The sequence below is a fragment of the Dasypus novemcinctus genome, chromosome 17, assembly GCF_030445035.2.
Source record: "Dasypus novemcinctus isolate mDasNov1 chromosome 17, mDasNov1.1.hap2, whole genome shotgun sequence".
In the NCBI taxonomy this organism is placed as follows: Eukaryota; Metazoa; Chordata; class Mammalia; order Cingulata; family Dasypodidae; genus Dasypus; species Dasypus novemcinctus.
The window spans coordinates 61361440-61376944 of NC_080689.1; the positions used below are offsets into that span (position 1 = coordinate 61361440).

At 43.1% G+C, this 15505-nt stretch overlaps 1 long non-coding RNA gene across 3 annotated transcripts in view; it reads right to left on the reverse strand.

Annotated features, from left to right (window-relative positions):
• Positions 1–3671: 3671 nt before the first annotated feature.
• Positions 3672–15505, reverse strand: part of LOC101417407 (uncharacterized) — a 41364-nt gene continuing 29530 nt past the window's right edge. For all 3 annotated transcript variants that reach the window (XR_011646152.1, XR_009181190.2, XR_009181189.2), the window contains 5 exons: positions 12340–12429; positions 7289–7439; positions 7037–7165; positions 5069–5186; positions 3672–4558 (listed from right to left, as the gene is read on the reverse strand). This is a non-coding gene — a long non-coding RNA (uncharacterized lncRNA). The remainder of the gene's footprint in view (positions 4559–5068; positions 5187–7036; positions 7166–7288; positions 7440–12339; positions 12430–15505) is intronic.

Here is a 15505-nt window from a genome sequence, read left to right on the forward strand (position 1 = left end):
AAAACCCTACTTCCTAGCCCACCACCCCAAGCCATACACAAGAACTCACTCTTACAGCCCTTTATTGACCCAAGGCTGTACTCGGACCCTAACCCCCTTCCTCTGAACTAACATTTCCCTGCCTACTGATGTGCTGTATAAATTCACATCTGCACCTTCCACGAGGGGGCTGAGGTCTCTCTTCAGACCCCACCATGCTGGTGGGGGGACTGAAGTCTGTTCTTCAGACCCCCTCTGTTGGGAGAGCATCTCAATAAATTCTTTGCTTATGCTCAGTCAGTCTCCGTGTCCCAGTGAACACCATTTTTCTCCAGCATATGGTGCCAAAAGCCCAGGACTGGGGTCCTGTTGAAACTGATTGACTGGTGAGGGGTCTCCCCTCCTCCAGGGCTGAATGCCCATCCAACAATGGACATCGGATCTCGGCTGGTTGAGTTACGGATTTCTCCACCAGATGATCCTGCTGTCTCTCTCTCTCTCCTTTCTTGTTGTCCAGGACAACCCACTGGGAAAACCTAGCGTGAGGTCAGGATCCCCATCATTTCCCAAGGGCCACGCCAGGCGGTATGCCTGCGTCCTTGTGGGAAGAAACCACTTGGCTCCAGGGATGTCTGGCTGCAAGAGCCGTTTCCCATTTCCTTGTAGATATCTGACTGATTCTTGGGGACGCCTGTCTCTCTCAGAATCTTGCCCGTTCTAGAGTTCCCTAGTCTCGCCCAGGCCACCTAAAATGGGGAATTCAAGTTCGCCTCCCCCCAAACCACACCTCTTGGCTGTTTCCTTCATAAACTTAAAATTCTGTACCTGAAAGGAGACATCAGACCGAAAAAACTCATTTTCTGTTCGACCTCTGTGTGGCCGCAACACTGATGTAGGCTCTGGGTGGGGGCTGTTCATATTTTCGTAGATCACCTGAGTGGTATGTTTTCTGAACGGTGCCTTTGGAACAGTAAGAACTGCAGCCCTGCCCTTGGTAACTATGACAACAACTCCAGTCCCAGAGAAACTGTTTAGCAATGCTAACTCTATAAACTTTAAATATTCAGGGGAAATGCAACCTAAATGTGCTAAAATCTTGTCTAGAATGTAAAACATCCATGCTAAAAGCTTACCTAGGATGTGAAAGATATATGCTAATTCAAGCCTATTGAGCACTGAGACAAAGAACCATTGGCCCTTCCTCTGTATGAAAGGAACTCAAAAATCTTGTTCCTGTTGGGATTTTGGAATGAGAATCTCAGAGCCTGGGTGGTTGTAAATAAGTCATTTTTCCTTCCCAAAAATTATTCCTGAGTCCTGATCTTTCTGTATGCAAATACTTGACCCTCTTGACTTCTACAGCAATACCAATTGGACAATAAAAATCAATGCATTTTAATTCCCAAGTTCTCCAAAACTTAAAGAACTTTATCCAGACCAGTGGCAGACATGCAAGATTCCTTACGCTCAGGCCTTCTCTCATCTTGTATCCTGTTCTTCTTTTACACCAAAAAACTCTTCAAAAGCTTTCTTCTTCCTCCTTTCTGCCCCCCAAATCCCCTCAAAACCTTGATTTTGATCCAGCTGATCAGACTCCCCTGCACTGCTTCCATGTATTCCTGGGACAGCACCCCACCTCCACCCTCCTCATTCTCTGACTTCCCTTCTTCCCCTGTTGTAGAAGTCAAGAGAGGTTCAATTATTTGGGTATAGAAAGGCCAGGACTCAGGAATGATTTTGAGAAGGAAAAATGGTTTATTGAAGGCCGGCCAGACTCAGGAAATTTCTGTTTCAAACCAGAGCCCTGAACAAGATTTTCAAGTTCCATTTATACAGGGTGGGAGTCAAATGGTGCTTTTATGAAAGAAAATGACCTTCTTTGTTAGTTAAGTGTTTGCCTGAGTACCAGGTAGGTTTGAATTAACATATCTCCCACATTTCAGGTGAGCTTAAATTAGCATCTCTCATACATTCCCTCTAGATGCAACTTTGAAAATGCATTTAGCCTTACATCCTTTCTGAACATTCACAGCCTATAGGGTCTATATCACTTAACTGGATTTCTAGAGACTAGGCACACTTGGATACAGAATTAGATAATTTTGAATTTATGCAGAGGCTATGTTATATTTCCCACTTGAGGCCAAATCCAAGTCCCCTTAAGCTTCGGCATCACCACCATCAGAGTATCCCTGGACTGACTGGTTTGCATATAGAGTTTGCATTGGTAAATTACCTCCCCAACGGGAGTCGTTGCCATGGTTACCAAGGGCAAGGCTGCAGCTTCTCACTGTCCCACACCCACAAGTCAGGACACACACAGCTTACGTGATCTACGAAGAGATGAACGGCCTCCCACCCATAGCCCACATCAAGCAGGGAAAGCAAAACTGTGACCAGGAAGCCCTACAACCCCCTGTGTTTCTTCCTGGAGGGTCTTTCCGGATCAGGTCCTGTGAGAAGGGGTTTCCAAATGGGGCATGACAGTCTCGCTGAGCTGAGGCAAGGGCCAAGTGGGATGGAAACTTCAGGAGACTGAGAGCAATGGAAGTTGGGGCCAGAGAATACAGAGGAAGAACTTTGCAGAGGCAGAGCTCCAGAAATCTGCATAGGGTTCCCTGTGCATGCACAGAATGGTAGACCTCAGACCCAGCAAAGAATATTCTAGAAATCCTCATTGTATTGTGGTAGCAAAGAGCAGTCGGGTGTAGGCGGTATCCATGGCCAGGACATGAGAATTCTGAGAAGGAAGATGATTTGTTTTGACTGGCCAGACTCGGTGGACTCTTGTCCTGATAAATACAGAGCCCTGAATAGAATTTTTAGGTCCCTTTTATTCAGAGGCTATGAGTGGGGAGTCAAACAGTGCTTGTATGCAACAGGACTCTTTCTTAGTTTAAGTGTCTTATCTGAGTATTAGATTATTTCCTCCAGGTGAGCTTGAGTTAAATATCCCCCACCTTCCAGGTGGGCTTGACACATTTGGCTGGCATCCTCCCTGAGTACCCAAAGCCTACAGAGTTTATACTTCTCAACTGGCTTTCTAGACACATTTGGGTATAAAATAAGTTTGAAGTTATGCACAGGCTATGTAGTATGTCTTGCCCAGCTGGCAGACAGCAGAGTCCCTAGAAGGGGGAATGGGGATCTCAGGAAGAGGCTGAAGCCAAATATAAATCTCTGATAGAGATGAGGCAAGTCCAAAGAATAGAAAAAAAAGGTTTTTGGAGTTGGCAAATTGCTAGTAAAATCCAGCCCCAGTCCCCTATGCACACAAAGGAAATCCAGGGAACCAGAGTGATGCCTAGGACTTCCTGGGTATTGGAACCCTTACAAAGTCCCTATTGAAAAACCTCTACTGTTTTTCAATGCACTAACTAGCTGCAAACCCTGAAATAAAAAAATAAAAGTGTGCTTATTGCAGGACAGACACACCCTGAGGGCAGGTGAGTGTGGGGGCGGGGGGCTGTAAGAGAAAAACACCCAAAGGGCTTTCATTCATTCATCAAGTGTTGACTGAGGACCTGCTGTGTGACAGCCTGTGCTGGTTGTGGAGGTGGACACTGAGGAGCACACCAGGGCACACCATTGGTCCCCCTGCTTACATGGGGCCAACATCTTGAAGTGTGATCAGAGCCAATACCGAGGTTCTCAGCTTCTTCTTGAGAAAGAATTCAAGGACAAGCCACAAGTTAATCAGGCAAACAATTTATTGGGGTGAAGCACGAGAAGGGAAGTGTACGTGCAGGGATGCACACAAGGGAGGAAATGCAAAGTTCTCCCCTGAGGTCCCCTGATATGTGGAGGTTCAGGACTCCAGGGGTGCCCTGATTGGCATACTTGAGACACAGCAGGGGAACTCTACTGGGAGATCCGATTCCCTTAGCAGGTTAGGGGCTGGGTTAGGGGAAGCTGGTGGGGGGTGGTTGGCTTCTGGCTGCTGTCCACGAGCTCTGCAGGCTGTGCTGACCACCGGTGATCAGCCTCTGGTCACTGTCAATGAGGCGTGAGGTAACCTGAAAGTGGGTGGGGGTAGGGGTGCTGCCCCCTTGCTCTGTCCCTCTTTTCCGCCATGTAACGACGTTGCCTCCTGATCACAGAGCCGCTGGGTGTGTGCTGTGTGCTGTACGCTGCAGGGTGTGTGCTTGTTAGCTGCCCCTTTCTAATTTGCCCATGTGCTCAGCACATTCATGCTAGCCAGCAGGCCAATGCCTCAGTTTCTCTTGCCAGGCTTGTTAGGTTTTTCTGCCCCTTCCTCCTTAGGTGCCTATCTATCCTGCCTCCAAAGTGTTAAACAACAGTTCAAGGCAGGACACCCAGGAGGCCAAGTGGAAGCCCCAGAGAGCAAGCAGAGGCCAGAGGCTCGCAGGCAGCACGGAGGAGGCCCAGAGCTGGCCGCCGGGAGGGCCCCCTTGGCTCTGCTCTGCACTCAGGCCACATCGTGGCCCACGGATTTCTTGCAGACCCACTGGTAGGTGGCATCACAGTATATGTCATTGCACATCTGCTGAGTATGGACACAGTCCTCTGTGTGCCCATTCCCATTGTCCATTTGTCCAGCTGGTCCCTGCTCAAAAACCTGGAAACAGAGGGACGTTATTCAGCTAGACACAGGCAGTGGCCCCTGTCCCTGCTGGGGCACATGGAACTAAAGTGACACAGCTCCCCAGTCCCCTTGCAGCCCCAGAACAACAGGGACAGAGCTGCATTGCCCTGTGGACCTGGGTCGGCTGAGGACATCCTGAGTCACTGATGATCCAAGGATGGGGAGGGTGTCTGTGAAGCAGCAAGTTGGGGAAAGGAGAGGATAGGGACCTTTCAGCTTCCACCCCAGAACTCGCACTCAGATCCCTTTCAGATAGGGCCCCTTGCAACAAGGCCTGAGCAGGTGTAAGAAGGGGAGTGGTCAAAGAAGAGAACAGGAGGACCCTCTGCAGCCCCAGGCCCTGTCCTGTCCTGATGTCCTCTGTGGAGGGGTCCAGGCGAGGCTCCATGCCTCTGTGACACACACGCACTAACACTTACTGGGCAAGGACACACATGCAACTCCAGCCAGGCCTGGATGTGTGTGTCCAATGGATGGACTCACCTTTGGCTCAAGGCAGCATTGAAAGGTGTCCCATCCACCCAGCGCCAGGAGCCCACCTGCCGCTGTGAGTGAGGCCAATCCCATGGTGAGGGGCACTCGTGAACTTGGTCAGAAACACCTGTAGAGAGGAGGCAGTGGGTTGTCTGACTCTGGGTGTGAGGAGCAGCTTCTCCAAAACATATGGAGAGGAGTCCGGGCCATCCCCTCCCGGTCGCAGGCCCATGAAACCCACGATCCTGCAGAGCTGGACCCCTCCCTGTCCTTCCCTGGTGTGTCCAGCGTCTAAGCAGCAGCCAGGGCCCCTCGGGGAGACCCAGCTTCCCGTCACGTGACTGTCCCTACCTAGTCCCAGCCCTGGATACGAGGTGTGCTGTCCTGGGACAACATGTGGCCAGAGTTTCTCAGGACACTTCACGTGCAGCACAGCCTTTTTCACACCCACAGAACAGTGTCAGGAGTGCCCTGTGGGCTGGGCAGTCACGTCAACTGAAATGACCAGAGCTAGTGAGGTCTTTTGTTAATAACCTTGACACATCCTGACACTGACCCCACCAGATGGCCACCCTGGGCCTCGATGGCCTTGGTGCTCCTCAAATCGAATGTGAGTGCTTGGCCTTCCCAGGAAGCCTGGGTCTCCTGCTCACGTGCCCTCCACGGCCATGGGATTGACTGACATTAAAATAGAGATTGATCTGTACCCTGTGGGCCAGGGGCATGGGGGGGGGGGGCACCGGTGCCAATTGGATGCTGCGCACCGGCCAGCTCTGCTCTCAGTGTAGAAATTCACAGGCAAGCCTGAACAGATAACAGCAGAAAACGGTGCTGGAACGCGGGACTCAGCAGTTTTGCACAGGAAGCTTTGGGACATGTTGTTTCCTCTAGTCTTCTCAAAGTTGGGACAAAACTGAACAAAGGAGATGAGCAGGGTGCTTCGGAAAGCCCAAAAGCTACTAGCAAACTCTATTGTTCTCTATCAGGAGAAGCAACAGAACTTTATGAAGTTGTTGCAGAAAATCCTGGACTTATCAACAAATCTTGTTATGCAGGTGGTTGGTGATCAAGAAGACACTGAGCAAACCTTCAGAACTTGTTCAACAATGGAGTGAAGCAGCATTTGAGAAATATGTAAAATCTATTTAGGAATGAAAATAAACCAACCTGAAGCAACTTAATCCAGAATAGTTATTTTCAATTGTGGTAGAGATTTAAAATGGCAACTTTTTGCAATATCAGTGGAAAAGCTACATGTTGCAGCTGTACTATTGAAATATACTTCGAAATAATTACACATAAACATAAAACAGGTTATTTTTTTCACAACACCCTGTGACTTAGGCTACAATCTAGTTATTATATTCAGAATTCACAAAATAACCTGAAAATAAAAACTACTTCTAAAAATTATGTAATTCAAGGGTAACATTGTTATCATAAACCTTATATAATATTGTAACTATTGCTTATTATCCTACTAATAAAACATTCAACTTCTTCATTTAAAAAAGTCAAGATTGGGGAAGCGGCTGTGGCTCAATCATTTGAGCTTCCATCGACCATATGGGAGGCCCTGGGTTCGTGTCCTGGGGCCTCCTTGTGAAGGCTGGCTCTCCTGCACCTCACAGAGAGCTGCTGGCCTGCAAGCACTATGGAGAGCCGACTCAGCAAGGTGACACAGCAAAAAGGGAGACAAGTAGAAACAGAGAAAAGCACGCAGCAAATAGACACAGAGAGCAGACCACAAGCAAGCCTCAAGGGGGGCGTGGGATAATTTTAAAGTGAATGAATACAGAGACACAGAAGAATGCACAGCAAATGGACACAGCAGACGGCAAGCAAGCCTCAAGTAGGGGGGTATTAAAAAATTTAAAAAATCAAGACTGATGACTGGAGAGGAAGCCCAAAGGAATTGAGGGGCTGAGGGAAAAGCATGCTCCCTCACGCTCTCAGGGTGCCCACCCCACCACCCACCTCTGCCCTGCTGTGCTGCTGGCATCTGTCCACCTCTGGGAATCTCCCCACTCATTGAGGACAGTGGGGTTTGTTGTCCAGGTTTCCACCTCCAGTGCAAGATGCTCAGAGGAATTCAACATTTGTTCCCTGCTTGACAGGAGACATGAAGGTTATGGGCTGTGCCCTCCCCTAGAGGAGGAAGATCAAAGCACCAAAGTCCCTTGTCACATACCAACCCTGTCAGAACCACCCCAAGCCCCCAGCTCTGACCTGCTCTTCCTCGGAGGTCACCGATGCCAGGTGAGCTCCTTGGGACACACAGAACTGCTCAGCCTCCTCCAAGACTTCTTGACATCAGAAAAGTAATACAAGTTCCCCCTGAAGAACTTCCAGCCTTGCAGGAGCAGCCAGAGAAGCTGAGCTGCAGCAGAGGTGGGAGGAGAGGGAACTGGGGGATGATGGTGCATGTCCCAGAGCTGGCCTTCCTGAACCCGCCAGCAGCTGGCCACTGAGGCCCACGTCCTTGAGGCTCAGTTCCCCAAGGGCAAGTGCTGCTGAGACCATGCCCCTATCCCATTACCCAATTCCCCAGAGAGCTGCAGCTCAAGAATCCTGGCTCAGTACTCCTGGGACACTCGGCTCTGCTACCCAGAAAAACTCTCTGCTGAGACATTTTTTTTGTGACCATGTCACTTTATTTCCCATCTCACTGCTGCCACTGTACAGTACTCTCCACCTCAATTCCCACCATCTGTCTAGGAAGTTGTCCATCCATCCAGAGTCTCCCTTACTTCCCTTGACTTGATCTCCATGCACTTTGGCTACCCACACCCATTACTATCCCAGGACTTCCTCATCACCTGCTCTGCCTGTCCTCACAGGTGTCACACACTAAGAGCTCATCCTGTCACCAGGAGCCCCAAGTCTCAGCTCTTTCCTCCCTCCTTGTCACCACACCCTGCTCTGTAACATCATCTCTACTGCAGCTATTTAAAATGGTGCCACAACACTCATTTCTTCATCCGTATGTTCAACATTCATACATTCATTGTTCGACATTCCTTAGCTTCTATGAGCTGGGGACTGCTATAAAAAGATCAATAAGACAAGATTCATGTCCTTGAGGAATTTACAGTCTTGTGAAATGAGACAGATGTAATAAGGTAATAAGGGGATGGAAGATGCACCAATTAAATGCCATGCATGGGTTAGAATAGAGGCATGAAAGTGGGTGTCGTCTATGTCACCTGGGCTGGGGGGGGGGGCAGTTAGCAAGGGAATCTGGAATGAGATGTTCCTTGAGATGAGTCATAAAAAAAAAAAAAAACTGAAGGTGTAGGGAATGGGAAATTTATATTTAATTGGTAGAGAGTTTCCGTTTGGAGCCAAGGAAAGCTTCCAGCCAGAAACAATGACGATGGTTGCACAATGTTGGTGAATGTCTATACAGAAAGAGTAAAAATGGGAGATTTTATGTTATAGATATGTTACCACAATAAAAAAAATTTTAAGAAAATGAAGAGCTGTACAATACAAAGAGTGAACCCTACTCTAAACTATGGAGTATAGTTAATCATATGATTATAATAATATTGGTTCATCGATTGTAACAAATGTACCCACTAAGGGAAAACGTTAATCATGGGCAAAGCTCTGTACTTTCTGCAGGATTTTCCTGTAAACCTACAACTGCTCTAAAATTTAAAATTTTTAATCAGAAAATCACTTTTAAAAAGTAAAAAAAAAAAACTGAGGAAGATTTGCCAAGTGATCGGGTCCAAGAAAAGCCTTCCAGACAGGGGAAATGGCAGGTACAAATGCAGGCAGGCAGGAAACAGCAAGGCTCGAGCTGATCTCTGCAAAACCTGGGCTGTGGCCCCCATGCAAGGGGTGGGAGAGGAGCCTGGAGAGGCTTCCAGCACTACATCTTATGCCCATGACAAGGAATTTGGATTTTTCCCTGTGAGCAATGGGAGGCCCTGAAGGTTTTACCCAATGGCTCAGGTTTGCATTGTAAATATTTCAAAGTGATGTAATGTGAAGGCACAACAGGAAAAAAAGACCATCCCGTTTGGGCCAGAGACATCCATCAGAACCCAAATGCAAAGATCTCAGGAAGAGACTGGCAGGGTGGACCAGGCGTTCTCAAAGTGCATTCCCTGGACAAGCAGCATCGCGCCTCCTGGGCATGTGGCAAAAATGCCCCTTCTCAGGCCCAGCGCAGACCTGCTTTTTCTGAAATTGTTTCTGAACAGTCTGTATTTAAGAAGCCCACGTGTGATTCTTATGCTCTCTGAGGCCTCAGAACCAGTCATCCATACCCGACCCATGTTTTCAAACTTCCTGGTGCTCATGCTACATTGCAAACCAAAATCCATAAGATTTCTGTACATGAGTCCCAGGCATGTGCTTGGGTGACTCCAATGCACAGCCAGGATGGAGCACCTCTCAGTCCATACTAACGCAGGAGGGCAGCAGGGGGGCTCGAGGAGAGGCAGGAAGGAGGAAAGACTTCTAGGCACTGGTCTGCATGGCCAGTGATTCCTTAGACTCAACTGGAGACAGGGTAAAGAACAGGGGCTTGGCACTGCCTGCCAAGTCCCTCATTTGTCAGCCCCCATCTCTCCAGCAGCTTCTCCCAACCATCCCTTCTCTCCCCCCGTTCCCTACAGGCATCCTCCTCCTTAGCAAGTGACCTCCTATGCAATCCAGAAACAGATGTGGTTAATACCAGCTCTCACAGTTTCATGTTCCCACATCTGCACAGTAGGGTGGACACCAACTTCCACAGCTGCTCCCCTCCCAGCCTCAGAGATTCAAGTACCATCCCAACCTTCTTCAAGGCCAGTCATGCAAAATGCATTTGACTCTCCTCCCTCTCTCCTTCCCTATCTTCAACCTCCACCTCTTTGCTGTTCCCCTTCCTTAAACCTCAGGTGAAGCCTATCTGAATCTAGAAACTCACTCTCAAGTTCACCAAAATATTAGCAAGTGGTTCTGATGGAAAGCAGGCAAATTTTCATGGCAATACTGATGCTTGCTTTCTCATCTTGCAATTTTTTAATATTTGCCACACTGTCTTTAATTAACAGATAGATGTTGTAATGGAGGAATAGATGATTTGTTTTTCACTCCTCCCCCCTTCTTGTCGGAGTGACGGACCCAAAGGGTATCAGGAATGAAAGACAAAGAGATTGGGATCAGGGGTTCTGAGAGCATTGATTTCTCAAGGTCATCAGATAGTTTATTAATCTCGGGGGCTTCTTTATATACCCCAAGCAATTGTGAGAACCAGCAACTATTCTAACTAACTATTCCCATTACTTCATTCTAAATAACACAGTGCACAGTGGATAAGATAGTTACTAAAACTCATAATGTTCTATTATATTATTGAAACAAATATAATCATTAATCTTGTTGCCCAGGTTACATGAGATATCAAGTCTGGGTTCTGCTGGAATGTTATGTTTCCCAGAGAGATTAGCCACCTGCATGTAACTCTCCAGGGACAGCATGACCTAGTGGTCAGAAAGTAACTTGCTTCCATGGAAACAACATGCCTTTGTTTCCCACATATCCCCCTTTTTGTTTTAGTCAGGGTGACTGTGCCTGTCTTAGGTTGCCCTCCTCTGAGAGTCTTACCCGTCACTGACTACCAGCCAAGCGCTCTGACCATGGGGAATTATATCAGGGTTTTAGCAAGTACCAAATTATTAGCTTGTCCCATCGCGTCGACATGGTGCCGTCTTTGGCATATTTCTTGTCCCAGACAAGCAACCACAATAAGCAACAAGATTAATACACAAAGTCCTATTCCTAATGCTCATAAAAAATGCTGAGACTTCCACCAATCTACTGGATTAAACTTATTAATATGAGAAATTAAATCATTAAAGATATCCTTATCTTCAGCTACATAAATCTGATTATGAGACATTTCTAATATCTTTTTCTGTAATTCTTCTATTTCTAAGGACATATTACCTTTATGACCTATTAAATGATTTTTAATCTTTTCCTAATCAAATATAGAATTATTTAAGCAAGTGGAGTAATACAAAATTTACTTTCATTCTAATCACATTTCAATCCCCTTAAGTTTAAATTATACAATTGATCTCCAATATGCAAAACAGCTGATTCTAAATTATTAACTCTACTGTTTAATTCTCCATCAATATATTCTTGACTATGCCATAAGTCACTAGCATTCTTATGCCATTCATGCATGTATTGTTGAGTCTGCACCGTGTCATGCAAGGCCATGATAGCTATAGTGGCTGCTGCAATGACACCAATCATTCCTAAGATGCCAGCTATTATCAGTCCCACAAATTGCTTCGAGCGCTTCAGGATTTCTCGAGCCATATGGAACAGCAGTTGACTCTCAGGTGACGATTGCCAAATTTGGTTCAGTCGCACTGGGATCCACATTCCCCGCCACCTTTGAGTCATTGTAATGAAATCTCCATTCTGTAAAATGTTCTCAGACAAATAAGTATGCAAGGCCCTACTTTTATAAAATAGAGCATTCTTGGTTATAGTTAATTTTCCAACCACAAACACATAAGGATCTCTTACACATGCCTGAAGATGATGAATTTGATTTAAATGCAGATATTGACCATTCTTACTATTATTCCCAATCCATTCTATAGTAGGAGCTATTCCTAGAAAAACTTTCCACAGATGCTTCTGCTTGTGTATAGATGTAATATTACACCATGGAGAAGGGATTAATTTCCCTTTCTGTTTCCAAACACTATTATTTTTAGTAAAAAATATTTTTTGTTGTCCTTTACTATTTAGACCATGCCAAATAAATCTGTCATTATATTCAATGGAACTCCCCATAGAAGCACTTTCCCACACTATTCCATAGGAATCATTAAAAATGACAGATCCTCTTCCTATATGGCACTCTTGCCATCCTTCTTTATCCCTACTGTCTTTTAGTGGACAATCATAAGTAGGATTTTTGGTCATGAATAAATTGGAAGAGGGAAAAAAAGTCACAATAAACTGAGTATTATTATTTTTGAAGATAGTTATGGCCCAATTTTTAACATATATACAGGAAGGATGGTTACCAATGCATAAGGATCGATAATCAAATGGTAATACGAGATTATTGATTCTTTGTCCTTCTTCATAGAGTTTAATTGGCAATGAATCATCAATTGGTCCAGGGAATATATGGGTTTTATTCAGATATATATATGAAAGAATGGATCTTTCCAGGTTAACACTTTAAGTAATGGGGGGTTAGGTATATAAGCCCAATAAGTGTAATTACTGGCAGCTTCTTCATTACTTACGATCACCATCATCAGAAGTTGCAGGAGACCCCATCTCTTCATTCTGGGGTTTAATCCTCTTTACAGGTAGCCAAATTTGTTCTCCATTTTCTGAAATGATAAGAGCATAGCCTTGCCCCCTTACTTTAATCCTGCCTTTTTTCCATTCATTGCTTATATTGGTTGATCTTCATTTCCTGCATCCACTGTAGATATCTGACATTTTCCAAAGTGACATTCCGCAGGTGTCAATGAATTATAAACATAAGAAAATTTAAAGTAAATAAAGCTTTTGCCAATTGATCTTTTGGTGTTATAATACCATCATCTCCCCCTTTTTGTTTTAAAAGCATAGTTTTTAGGGTATGATGGCTGTGTTCAACTATGGCTTGACCTTTAGGATTATAAGGAATGCTGGTAACATGTTCAATACCATATTTTAAACAGAAAGATTCAAAGGATTTACTAATGTAAGAAGATTTATTATCAGTTTTAATTTTCAGAGGGCATCCCATTACAGCAAAAGCAGACCAGAGGTGTGAGTGAACATGATGAAAACATTCCCCACTTTGAGCAGTAGCCCACATAAAATGAGAATAAGTGTCAATATAAACATGAACATACTGTAGTTTACCAAAGGATGGTATGTGAGTAACATCCATCTGCCATAATTGATTAGGAGTCAGGCCTCTGGGATTAGTTCCAGCCTGAAGAGGCACCACTGTTAGTGGTCCACAAGTAGGACAAGTGCGAATAATTTCTTGTGCCTGTAGTCTTGTTAACTTTTGATATTTATTTCACAGGCCTTTAGCATTAATGTGAGTTAAAACATGGTAATCATGAGCACTTTGTAAACACCCTACTAATAAATCAGCTCAAGCATTATTTGCTGTCATAGGACCAGGCAAAGAGGTATGAAAGCGTATATGAGTAATGTAAATAGGATGCTGTCTTAACCTGATGAGATGTTGCAAGTCAGCAAAAAGTTGAGATAACTCATTAGTAGCAAAGATATGAGCTGTTTCAATATGCTTGACAGTAAGACATACATATTCAGAGTCAGAGACAATGTTCAAGGGCTCTCAAACATTTGTAAAACCTTAATGATGGCTGAAAGCTCTGTGCATTGAGCAGATGAATAAGGAGTTTGCCAAACCTGTTCTTTTTGAGAAATAATGTATGCTGCTTTTTTATTACTATTACTATCAGTAAATACTGTACAAGATGGTTGGGCTATGCACATAGCCCTGAAAAGAACTGCAAACATTTACTGTTGGGTTTTTTACAGATAGAGGAATGCAGCTGGCTTGATTTGTCTAAGAAGACACTGAAGAAAGTCTTAGCAAGTTTTAAAACAAAGTGACAGCAATACAGTTGGACATTAATTTTATGCAACATATTAGCAGTGTTTGGGATTGCTGCATACTACAGTGTTGTTACTTTAATCTATGATAAGAGGTTGTTTCTGTGACACACACTCTTTTATAATAATTAAAACCATAATTAACCACATTGTAATTTTCTTTTTAATATTATGCTGAAATATTGATAACTTTACACACTTTTAAGCATTTATAGAAACCTTTTACTCATACAACTTTAATTAACAGAGGGTTAAAGGAAAGAAAAAACTTGTTAATTTTATAACACTTTAAAACACCTTTTATTCAACTTATAACATATTAAATGAACTTAATTATTACTTTAATTTTTCTTTCAAGGTAAAAGAACAAATCTCTTATAATTAGTTTGGAATAAAAGGCTACTTTTCAGGATTTGATTTTGAGAAAGCAATTTTGAACATTATGTTCCTTTAAAAGAGATTAAACTTTCCTTTCTTGGAACACCGAGGAAATTATGAGCACAAGAAGCTGTTTTGATAAAACAGACTTTCTTTTTATACTGATTATTGAGGATAAAAACTTTTACCAAAACAGATTGATTTGAGAGGCCTTGAGAGAGAACAAAATTTTTAACTTTGCGTTAGTATACTACTTGATATTAAAGCTTTTAAAATTTTATAGATAGACCCATCAAATCTTATTCAACTTTAACCATAAAAATTCCTTTTCCATGAAACTTCTGCACTTTCAGTATTCACTCAGATTATATTCCATATTTTACTCTTTCTTAATAACCAATCATTTTATCTTAGGACAAAATCATCTCCTGTTTCCTTAATAATAAAAACACATTCCATATAGCCTACATACAAAGTTATCAAGCAAACTTCTTATAATACCATTAACACTAAACAAGCTTGTTAAAATAATGAACTTTTCTTTACTTTAAATACTTAATAGCATGCAATATCAGAAACAGTTTCCTAAAAGCAAGTTGTCAAGGGAGGCTGACAGCAGCCAAGCTTTTCTGTTATAAAATTACCTTTTATTATTATTATTATTAATTCAGGTTTGTTTAATAATGACCTTTTGGAATTAGCCACTTAAACATTTTAATTTAAACAATGCTTCATAAGACTTTTTATAATTATTTATAACCATATAGACTATAATTATATTATTTGAAGACTAATTTTACTTTTACAGAACACATTTCTTTACTTAAAGTTACCACAATACTTTCTACAACTTTCCACATGCATTTAAGTTCCAAGAGTTTATGAAAATTAGGCATCCTACTTTAGGACAAAACACACTTTTTAGAAAAAACTTATTAAATGTCAGTCAGCATTTCCACAAACTTTTAATCTTTAATATTCATTTAAGTTTTACATCCTTCATCTTATCCTGTGAAGAAAAATAAGTTATTCATTTCAATCTAGGCAAGAACAACTTTTTATAAAAAGACATAGTAATTTTGTTAATCAAGACTTACAATTTTTATCATTGTAGAGATCTTATTAACATTTAAACTTATGTATTAATATAAGCACTTATTTAATTTTTGGCCATTTGAATAGAGCTCTTTTATAAATTTTTATTAATTTATATTACCATCCGGAGGTATCAAAATATACACTGACATTGAACGAACAGACAAACACAGAACAATCACAACACAGTAACAGAAACATACAGTTTACAATTAACTCATAATTCTTACTTTCTTGGTATACCTGCTTTTAAGTTCTTATTAAGATTTCCTCTGGAATCCATGTTGCCTGTAACATGCAAGCTTATGCTTGGAAACATTTTTATTAGTTATCAGCAATCAGTTAAGATAA